This window comes from Amblyomma mixtum, chromosome 3, assembly GCF_055824585.1.
Source record: "Amblyomma mixtum isolate Tamu chromosome 3, ASM5582458v1, whole genome shotgun sequence".
Taxonomy (NCBI): domain Eukaryota; kingdom Metazoa; phylum Arthropoda; class Arachnida; order Ixodida; family Ixodidae; genus Amblyomma; species Amblyomma mixtum.
This window is the reverse complement of record NC_143014.1, coordinates 296,326,391-296,336,869: the sequence shown is the minus strand read 5'-3', so window position 1 is coordinate 296,336,869 and position 10,479 is coordinate 296,326,391. Positions and strand designations below refer to the sequence as shown.

General features: G+C 45.6%; 1 long non-coding RNA gene across 1 annotated transcript; it reads left to right on the top strand.

The window, feature by feature from the left end:
* Positions 1–583: 583 nt before the first annotated feature.
* LOC149355288 (uncharacterized) lies at positions 584–6,154 on the top strand. Its single transcript, XR_016291484.1, has 4 exons — positions 584–861; positions 3,187–3,314; positions 5,207–5,429; positions 5,997–6,154. It is a non-coding gene; the product is annotated as an uncharacterized LOC149355288 (long non-coding RNA).
* The last annotated feature ends 4,325 nt before the right edge of the window (positions 6,155–10,479 follow it).

The window sequence follows — 10,479 nt, the reverse complement described above, 5'->3', positions numbered from 1 at the left end:
TATCTCTGATAGTTAAAAAGTTAGAAATTAGTTTACCAGCTTACTACCTAAGACAATTAACCGGCTTCCCGGTGTCCAGCGATACTGGTAATAATGTGCCGCAAAAGCCATATTTTTACCCAAAAAAGCCTATTTTTGAAAATTTTCGAGTCTTCCCTGAAAAACCTGATATTTATTACGATTGAAGATGTCAATCCAATTGGGGATTTTTACAGGTGTGGGTTATAAGGGGCCGTACACATTTGCTCACAAAGGGAGCATTCACACGTATGTACACGAGGGTATAACTAAAGACTATTACAACAAAAAGGAGGCAAACGCATGAAATAAAATGGCATCATCTTGATTGGACCATAGAGTATAAGCATACAGGCTGTTGAAATGCCTCGTGAGACCAGTATTCAACACACCTATTGAGAAACCAATATACAGCATATGTACCTTGCGCCCGCGCCGCGGACTTGCTAACGCCGTTCAAATCGAGCGCGCAGGCTGGCAGGTCACGTGACAAGACGAACACATCCGGGCACCACGCGACCACGTGGGTCGTTCCGGCGTGCTGCCGTTTGTGCTCGTCGCTCGCTCGTTGGGGCATGTTTTGTGTTGTATTTATTTCAAAATCGCTGCTTCAAACTCGTGTTTGGTTTGACTTGTGATCGTAGCTTTTGGCACCGCTGGCAGTACAATTTCCAGCCCTTCGTGTGCTTCGTGAAAAAGCGACCGCGCCGGGAACCCTGCTGGCTTTTCGTCATGACAGCACGTTGGACTTCACCGATGGAAGCTGCTGCGTCTTTTATCTACCGGAACCGCCTTACAAAAGAAGAAAGCGGTTACTGGAAGGCGTCGAGTCTTCGTTTTCAGGTAAGACCTGTAATAATGCGCAGGAATGCGCGCAATTTGCCACCACGCAAATTAACCACCTAGCACTAAGGCGAGAAGAAACGGAAGAGATGAGGCGCTGCCGCCATTGTGCACGGTTATTTATGCGGTGGCAAAATGCACTCTACATTGAGTCACTGGGCGCATTTGTTTTTCAGTCCCGGACTGTCCGGGACTACTTGCGGACTCGAGTCCGGTATTTGTTTTTCTCGGGCAGCCCGAAAGCTCCGCCCACCTGCCTGCATCGCCATAGCAACGCGTTCGTTTTTAGCCTATGGCAGTCCGCGGGCTGCTGAGAAGGCAGCAGACGACAGCTGCGCGCCGCGCTGGCAGCCATATTGAGTTAGACTCCGTGTGCATTTTGAGTACTTTTCGTGTTCCTGGAGGTCGATATCATGCGTTAAACCTTCAAATGAGCTCCGTAGCTGCTCTCTGAGCCATCGCAAGACTTTTTGTTCTTTCATCTTCGTTTATTTTCTTGAAATCCACCGCACACGGACGCGCGTTCGAAGCTGCGAGCGCGTATTGTTTGCTCGTGTCGTCAAGAGGTTCTCGTTCGCTTGTTTTGTGACATGCTGTCTGTACGCTTACCTGAAAGCATCGCAGGTGAACCACTCGTATACTGGAGCAGCTATAGAGCTTGTTGTCAACATTTTTGCGAAGGCTTTCGTCTATCTGCCTATCCGCAACGAGTTGGGCTACTTTGTGCGAACTTCGCCGCAAGCAGTAGCGGCGAGCATACCTCCGAAGCTGAGTTCTGTAATGCACCTACGCTAAGCTGACAGTACAGTCTTTAAATCGACTCAGTATCATGATCGAGCGCACGGCGTTGCTTCGGCGTCGTGGTGGCCGTGGCTTGCATCGTCTGCTAGCAGATGACAGCGTCCTTGTACGGTAACCGAGGGGGAGCCCGGCTCTGGCGGCGAGTTCGAAAGAAGCCTATGGCATGCCTATGGCAAGTAGGTCATGTGACCATGACGCTTTTCCTGTCCGAGCGGAAGCCGAGACCTGCCAGCAAGTAGTCCGGGACTGGAAAAACAAATGCGGCCACTATAACTAGCTGGCCTGTCTGTGTTCACAGTGTATTCGTTGCGACGCGAACGCCGTGAAAATAAGCTAAAATCATTGTTCGACGTGGTTGTGCACTGCTGCCTGCACGCATGTTTTTCGTCGCTATCCGCTCGCAGCGGTTTGACGATAGTGCACGCAACTTGACCTGTTTAGCGTTGCATTATGTGCTGCGCGTACACGCGTCGATACAATTTCTTGAAGTGGCTTCGTAAGCTTTGAACACACCTATGCGAGACGATTACACCTGCTGTCGAGCTCTAGGGGTATGCTGTGTTCGCTCTGCATTCGACGCAGCTAACCCATAGCTGCCCGCCTCGGTGGCCCATAGTGCGCGTCATTCGGTCTCTGGCGCTGCATACTGCGCTACGCGAGTACGCGTCAGGGCTCGGCATTTGATATACTCTGCTCGATACGACATCGAGTCGTGTTCGCTGCAGCGGACTCTGCGGCACCAGACCCGCCGCGGTGGCTCAGTGGTTGCGGCGCTCGGCTGCCAGACCCGATAGACGCGGTTCGATACCGGCCGCGGCGGCCGAATTTTGATGGAGGCGAATTCTAGAGGCCTGTGTACTGTGCGATGTGAGGGCACGTTAAAGACCCCAGGTGGTCGAAATTTCCGGAGCCCTTCACTACGGCGTCCCTTATAGTTCGGGACGTTAAACCCCAATAAACCAAACCAAACCAAGCGATACGCGCTACTGGCCACTGTGGCGGGCGGTTAATCGCGTTGGAGTCAAAGGCAGACTGAATACGTCGCCCTCTAAGGCTGAACTGTCGGTGCAATCGCCTTGCAGTGGTGTCTTACAAGCTCAAAAAGCCACATCCAGTAACAGGCTGTATGAACGCGTATTCGCGTAAATAGAGGAGTGATGCGGCTTCCCCAATGAGAAAACTGCCTGTTCGATCATTAGTGTAGCCGTAAAGTGCTTTTAGTGGCAGGCGACCGTGAAGAAAAATCATTGTTAGATGTTGAAGAATAACCAGTCCAAAAATAGGCTCGAGCACTTTGCAGCCTTTTCTAACAGCCCTTTCAGATTAATTATTTCTGAAGAACCCTAAACAGTGCAGAGCTTATTGTGGATTCAAGTGTGAGCAAGGTAACTTTTGTCTGTTTAAACTTTGCTTTGTGTTTGTGTGAAACTGGCAGTACGAATTCTTACCCATTAACACAGTCATTGTGGGTACGTCATCTTCCATAGATTGCACAGGTGAAATTCAAATTATGATGTTATGCAGGTGAAGTGCCTGCTGTCCAATGGTGAAGAGGTCTGAAAAGAGCTGTCACTGAAAAGGATGTCTCCGCTGTCCAACTGTGGGGCTGTCTTCCTTGTCTGTGCCCGTTCAACGTGTATTGCAGAACACATGTAAGTACTGAGTTTTCTAAAGTGCGTTTTTCTAGAACTCTGTGTTGAGATCAGTGTGTTGCACCAGTGTGCTTTGAACCAGTGTTGACGGCATATGTTGGCATTTCCCTTTGAAATAGTATATGTGTGTTTCTTCTCAATAAGGCGTCATCCAATACTGCAACTTTGATTCTGGATTTGAAGTGGCGGGCTACAGAGCAGCATTTTAAGGCGATATTACAGCAGGAGGACAGCCTTGTTATCCTTCTACTGTAATACCTGTGTCACATAGCACTCCTCCTAAACAGTTGTAGCCGTAGGATAACTTTCATTCTTCTACTGTAACGCCAGTGTCACATGACACTCCTCAGAGACCCATTGTAAGAGGCTGCGCAAAAGAAACCAGGATGAAAGGGAAGACACGTATACCAAAGGACGAGCGCTGAAGTACCAACTGGTAGTTCAGCACTCGTCCAACTACCAGTTGGTAGTTCAGCGCTCGTCCTGTGGTATATGTCTCTTCCCTTTCATCCTGGTTTCTTTTGCGCTGCCTCTTACAATGATGCTTAACCGACTAGCCCACACAAAGTTATTGATCCTCACAGACCTTTCCAGCGAAGGCATCTGATTTCACTTGAGGAGCAAAATATGAAAGGCATTAATAGTAATTTAACTGTAAACCTTAAGATTTTTGCCATTTCGGTGAGTATACTTGCTCTAATTCACATATATTTGTCTAGGAGATTGTAGCGACCTGGTTGACTCAGATTTTTGGCTTGCTACCTGATGGCATGGCTAAACAACTCGAAAAGAATAGGATATAAGACATGAATGCATGCTGCACTAACAACTGTTTATATTATCAGTTTTCCACATTATATGGGTTGCACTGTATATACTCAGAAATAGAAAGGAGCCAAGTACAAAGAAAAGCAAACCAAACAACAAAGAGGTAAAATGCGAAATGTTACCCTCTTTTTCTCATGCACTTAGCAGCAATGGTCATAGTGAAAAATAGCATAGCAATAAAGAAGCACTTGGCTTGTAACATGCGCACCTTTTTGGAAATACTAGAGTGTAGTGGTGCTTTTGCCATTCTAAGAAACTGGCTTGTCTGGCATGGCTCTGCATCTTGATGTGACTAATTGCATCATGTTTTGTTATGAAGGCTAGTGCGTTTTAGTGCTGGTTATTGCATTACTATTTCTACTTCCTCTGTCTACTAGTGAGTCGTCAGTGTGTTACACTTCCTTCTTTATCACATTTAAATTTTTTAGGTATTGCACATTTCAGTGTTGTGTCAAGGGCATGTGGAAAAGCTGGAATTCCAGAATTGCTCTTAGCAAGCCCAGCCTCTTGTGTGATATACAGGCAGTGCTCCTACTGTTGCATACTATATTTATTTTTGAATATTTGCTATTACACACACTAATCTGTGATTTTCATCAGCATGAAATCATTTTCCTAAATGATTTGTGCAGTTAACGTTATAAAAAGGCAAAGTACACAATTACCGTTTTCACTTCTTTCTTACATCGGAACCTACTACTATTGCATGACACCATCATTGTGAGGGTGTAAGTTTTGTGTTTATTTTAAACAACTACATGATTTCTGACTTGCATGCTTCAACAGGCATGAAAGCATATTACCATATGACACTATGCAATCAACAAATGCAATTCGATCTTGGCCGCACCGATGTAATGTCGATGGAGGCAAAATCTAGAGGCCCGTGTACTCTGCGATGTATGTGCACATTAAAGAACCCGAGGTGGCCAAAATTTCTGGAGCCCTTCACTGCGGTGTTCCTCAAAGCCTGAGTCGCTTTGACGTTAAACCCGCAATTAACGCCTCATTCCTGGCTGTGACTATAGCATAGAAATTTTATTCCTGTGTTCTGTTTCCTGCAGGTGCATTCATTTATTGCTTCGAGATTGAAAAGGCTGTGTACAAACTCTGGACGGAATCCAGAAGGATGCAGTATTTCTGAAGCGGGCCACCACAACTGTGTGGTGAAGAGAAGCAGTGGTACAGCGCAGCTTCATTGGCAGCTGCTCAGGAGAAGGATATTGGAAGGCAAGGAAAAGGCTCTACAGAAGACACTCACGCAAGTGAAAATGGATGCACTCACAGGTGATTACTGGTTTTAGCTGGATTTAGCACAGAAGTATATATTCACTCCGTCAGTGTATTCGAGAATTGCAACTCAGGATTTGTTAGTGGTTTATTAGGAAGCACAAAACAAAGGGTAATAACAAATGTATGGGATGGAAGCTAGTGACCAATTCACTGTAGGTATGTCATCATGTGAAGGTTTGTGTAGAAGAGGTTAATTGATGGGCATAGTTTGTAGCTCATGTGAGGGACAGTATAAATAGCTTAAATGGCGAGGTTCTGAGACCAATGGGGCAGTGCATGAGCAGAAAAACTAGCCAGGAGTTAACAAATTTTCATGAATGCTCAGCTGTCATGCTTTAGAAATAAGGCTGTTGGTATTTGGCAGCCATGTGCTGTGAAGCTCGGTATTTTAAAAGTGTTGAGGCCTAAGAGATCTGATTCAGTGTTGGCATTCATGGGTGCTGTCACATTAGCCATCCTCCTTTAATGCAAATAGCAGCATTTGCTAGTTGTCTTTGCAATGGAATCATTGTAGCAGTGTATATCATAATAAATATATAATTTTTCTCCCTTAATCTTCAGGCACTGTCGCTACACACAAATGGATTCAAGCTGCCATCAAGGCAATGAAAGATATTCGACTTTCTCGGAAAAGATGCACGCTATGACGCGAGGGGCCTCCAGTGCGACTCATTCGCTGCTTTTGTCTACTAATAAAGCTAAGGTTGCTCTTAGGCAAATGTGAGCATTTTTTTGTTCTTTCAATACATACTTGCTCTTCGTGCTTCTCAAGAACATGAATCATGTAATACTTATTTGCATGCTGCTACGTACATACTACCGTGCTCAAATTTGAGAGACCCCTGTGAGTTCTTGCCGAATTTTACCAAACTGCATGTGGGCGCCGCCTGACGAAGCAATCCTGTTGTCGAGACCGATGCCCATATGCAATATGGCACGTTTCAGCATGCACTTGCATTGGTTTCTTAATTTTGCTCACGATAGTATGTCCAAACATTGAGCATCACTATGAAGACATGTTAGGTAACAAATTTGTTTCTGGATGGTTCACCCTTCCTTTGACATCATCATCCCGGAATGCTACACCAACCGCACCAGGAAACAGTAAACCAAAGCACACCAGAGCTGGTATCAGCCGGCTGAGTCACACCAGATGAGAACATACTATGCCATGTCACAGAACTCATTTCTGAAAATCTGGTCTCGAAACACCAGGAAGGGTAATTCAACAATTTTCTTTTGTGCGAGTGTATCGCAGTGTTGTGATTTTGAGATCACCACACGCACATAGCGGATGCACTATGTAGCTCGGAACACTGTGGCAAGGTAATAAACAACCAGTAAACTTTCGACTGGATGTATTTAGATCTTTTAATAAACAGTCAGTTAAATGTGAACTGCAGGTCAATTAAATAAAAATGCCAAGTAATAAACTGGCAATTAAATGTGAACTGCAGGTTTATAAACAGTCAGTTAAATATGTATTGCCAGTCAATAAAATCTCTATTTAGATCTATTGAGTTAAATTAATAAACTGCCAATTGGAATACGGTGGCCAATTTTAAATTGAAACTCAACACAAAAAAGTCTATAAACTGTCAATTAAACCACAAAAGAGTGCATAATAAACTGGCAATTAAATGTTAACTTAATATGAATTCAGTGTTAATTGACATGCAATTAAATGTGAACTGCAGGTATATAAACAGTCAGTTAAATATGTATTGCCAGTCAATAAAATCTCAATTTGGATCTATCGAGTTAAGTTAATAAACAGTCAATTGGAATACGGTGGCCAATTTTAAATTGAAACTCGACAAAAAAAGTCTATAAGCTCTCAATTAAACCACAATACAATTTATTGCCGAGAGTCAATAAGTATTTAATTAAAACTGGGTAGAAATTTTTGTAAGGGCTGAGCCACCGCAGTGGCCTGATTTGTGCACCTTTGTCGGCCACTTGTAACATAGGAGACTACCTGCGCGCACTGTCCAAATCAGCTGCTGAGCTCCTGCTTGGTCGTCCCTAGGCAGGGCCGGGCCTGACGCCGAGCATGGCGGGCCGTGCCCGGGTTCAGATTGGTTACAATGTACCGGGACAGGGAAAGCCCTGGGTTCGAGCTTAGAGCCATGGGCTCCGGATGTTCTCGGCCCTTAAAAGAAATCTCGTCAATTACTGTAGTATTAATATGTTCCCACTTAATATCCGCCGCCCCAGCAGCAATTGTAACGACATGTATGTTGTCTGCTGGCGCCGATCGAATCACGCGTAGGCCTAGTGCCAGTACAGGTGAACAGAAAAGGTTGATTATTTTTTCTAAAAACTGGAAGTATTGATTTCAAAAATGGGAAATGTAGAAACCTACCAGGCGTGTCTCAAAACACGCAGAGTTGAAGGCGCCGGGCAACAACTCCCACGTGCTAAATTCCGAACAGCTTTTCTGCTTCTGACCTTACTGTCATCAGGTGGCAAATCTAGAAACTACAGGAAAAGCTATTCTTTTCATTCATCAGGTGGCAGCACAATACAACTTTGCTTAAAAGTCTCCACTGAAGTGGACTCAAAAGTTGGTTACACCTATGGTGTGGAAAGTATGGTAGGTAAGTTACCGGCAGGGGCAAGCGGCCGCTAAAGAGATAGCGTGTTCGCGAACCGGCGCGTGAAGAGAAGGCATGCTAGAGCACCAGGCGCCTTCTGTCCGTCTGGCTCTTTTTAATGCCCTGAACTGCCGCTTACCGGGTGCAGCCAACTCGGTGTTCTTGAAAGAGCATTTCATTGGCTTCACGAATGGGAGAAAGAAGGTGCGAGAGGGCATTTCTCGAGAACCTCTTCTAATTCGGTCGATTGCTGAAGGATTAAAGTTGCCTAGAATATCGGCGGATGACCTCTCAAACAACCCGTTGGCAGAACGTGGGTTCAAGTTTGAGGTGACAGCAAAAATGAATCAGTGCCCACTGGAATGTTTCTTTAGTATAGTTCGGTAAGAAGGGAGGCCAAAATAAGCATTACACGTTCCCAACATTTCAGCCACTATACCGCATACTGTCCTTGTACTCTTTACCCAAGCTACCGCGAATGGGCAACTGTTAAGTTCCTGAAGAAAGAGCAGTTCGGGGTTCTGACTTTGACTTATAATACTTGAAGGTCATATGCCGGGTATTTCAGCGAATACTGTCGACAATTTTCATAAATAGTATTACCAGTGGCATAGAATTTACAGTGTTTGCGGACACCAGAAATACCGGTGACTTGTATTAAGTAGTAAGCTGGTTAACTAATATTTAATAATTAACTTTTTAACTTTTTGAGTTAGGCGCCTAATTGCAATTAGATATTTGTAGTCGGTCGTTAGTAATACCAGTATCACTTTTTAGAATTTCGAAAACGCGATTATCATTGACGCTGTGGCTGGACAAAATTTGGCGTTTTCGACTAGTTACGTGCTCCGGAGGGGTTACTTTACCTGCATGCTTTCGATAGCGCATGTATTTTTTGCACGATGATGCCAATACAGGGTTTTAGCCATCCGAAGCGGCTCACGCTATTTCTGACGCCGCAGTGTAAACCTGACATCGCACAGCACGACAGCGATTTTGAGCTTCGCCTCTATCGAAATAGGGAAGTCGCGGCAAGGGTAGAACCCACTACCTTAGGATTAGGAGCCGAACGCCAAAGCCATTGAGCCACCTCGGCGGTTGAGTTCAGACTGAGGACTAGGGCACGGCGGGGAAGGAAAAATTGTTTTCAGAATTTACTTTTTCCTAAAATCGCGTAAGCGCCAAGTTGCATGCTTTCAGCGGCTCTCCCGGAACACTGAGGCTCAGCTGTGGCATCTGCAAAAAATAGTTTGGTGACCGAAACCGACATCTACCTTAATGCAGCATTGCACATCATCCTCTTGCGAGATTGAAGTCGTTCGAAAGTTTTAAAAAGTAAATGAGACCGGTTCGTTGCTAAGACCATGCGTAATATCTGATCGCTTGCTCTTCGCCACAGCAGGGGACATATTTTTCAGATAATGTTAGGGGAAATACCTCAGCGGCAACAGTTTTAGAGATAACATTAAACTGTGACGAGTACCACAAAGCTGTCGTCAAAATTCAAATGGTGTTCTCAACTTTGCACTGTACTGCCAATAGAGACGCCATTCTCAAGCCAGCCGAGCGAACCTTGAACGGCGCTGGTTGGAAGCGCCATCTGTAACGCGCTAAGGAAGCACAGCGTTACTGCTCCAGAGCTGGCGGCGGCGTTCGCTCACCTATGTTATTTTTTCACGGAGGTTAAATCTGACCCCTCAGGCCGCAAAGGATGACCACACAATTTCGTAGTGGTCTAACACAATTACCGCCTGTAATGACAGAGGAGCGTCTCCTGTGCCCTTACCGATGCATCTGGCGCAAGAAGCACCGGTCATACGTGATGCTCTTAACAAATAGAGCAGTGGAAACAGACGCCCTGACCTTTAACTGCTGTTCCTGACCTCCCCTACGGCGCACACCAGTCTGTAATCGCAAATGTTTGGTCCCCATAGGACTGTGAAATCGCGCACACAGGCACCAACCTCGAGGAACTCGCAGCACGGCCAGAGCCGATGCGTTTTTGGCGCATCTCTCAAGTGGCCGTGCCTCGCCCCAGAGCGAGTTTGACCGGCTCGACAGCTTGGCTGGGTTACTGTCGCAGCCTGAGTGGCAGAACACTCAATGTTAGCTTAAAAATTTACGTAAGTCTCATCCTGATTTCTTTGCGTCCTCCATGATGTGTAGCCTTTGTTGAAAGCCAAGGCCACGATGGGTTTCCTCCTAAGTCGTGCAGTTAAGCTCTCGTAGCATCCGTGCAAATCCTGAATGTCGGAAATGGGAGGCCGAGAGTCGCTCTCAGTTTCAAGAGATTTAGAGAAATTAATACATTGGTTCGGGCTGGTTGGTGAATCATCACGGAAAGCGGTAGCGCGAAGTAAAAAGGACGAAAGAGAGACACGAGAACACAGGGCAAGCGCTGATCCTTTGTTGTGTCCTTTGTTTTCCTGTATTCTCCTGTCTATCTT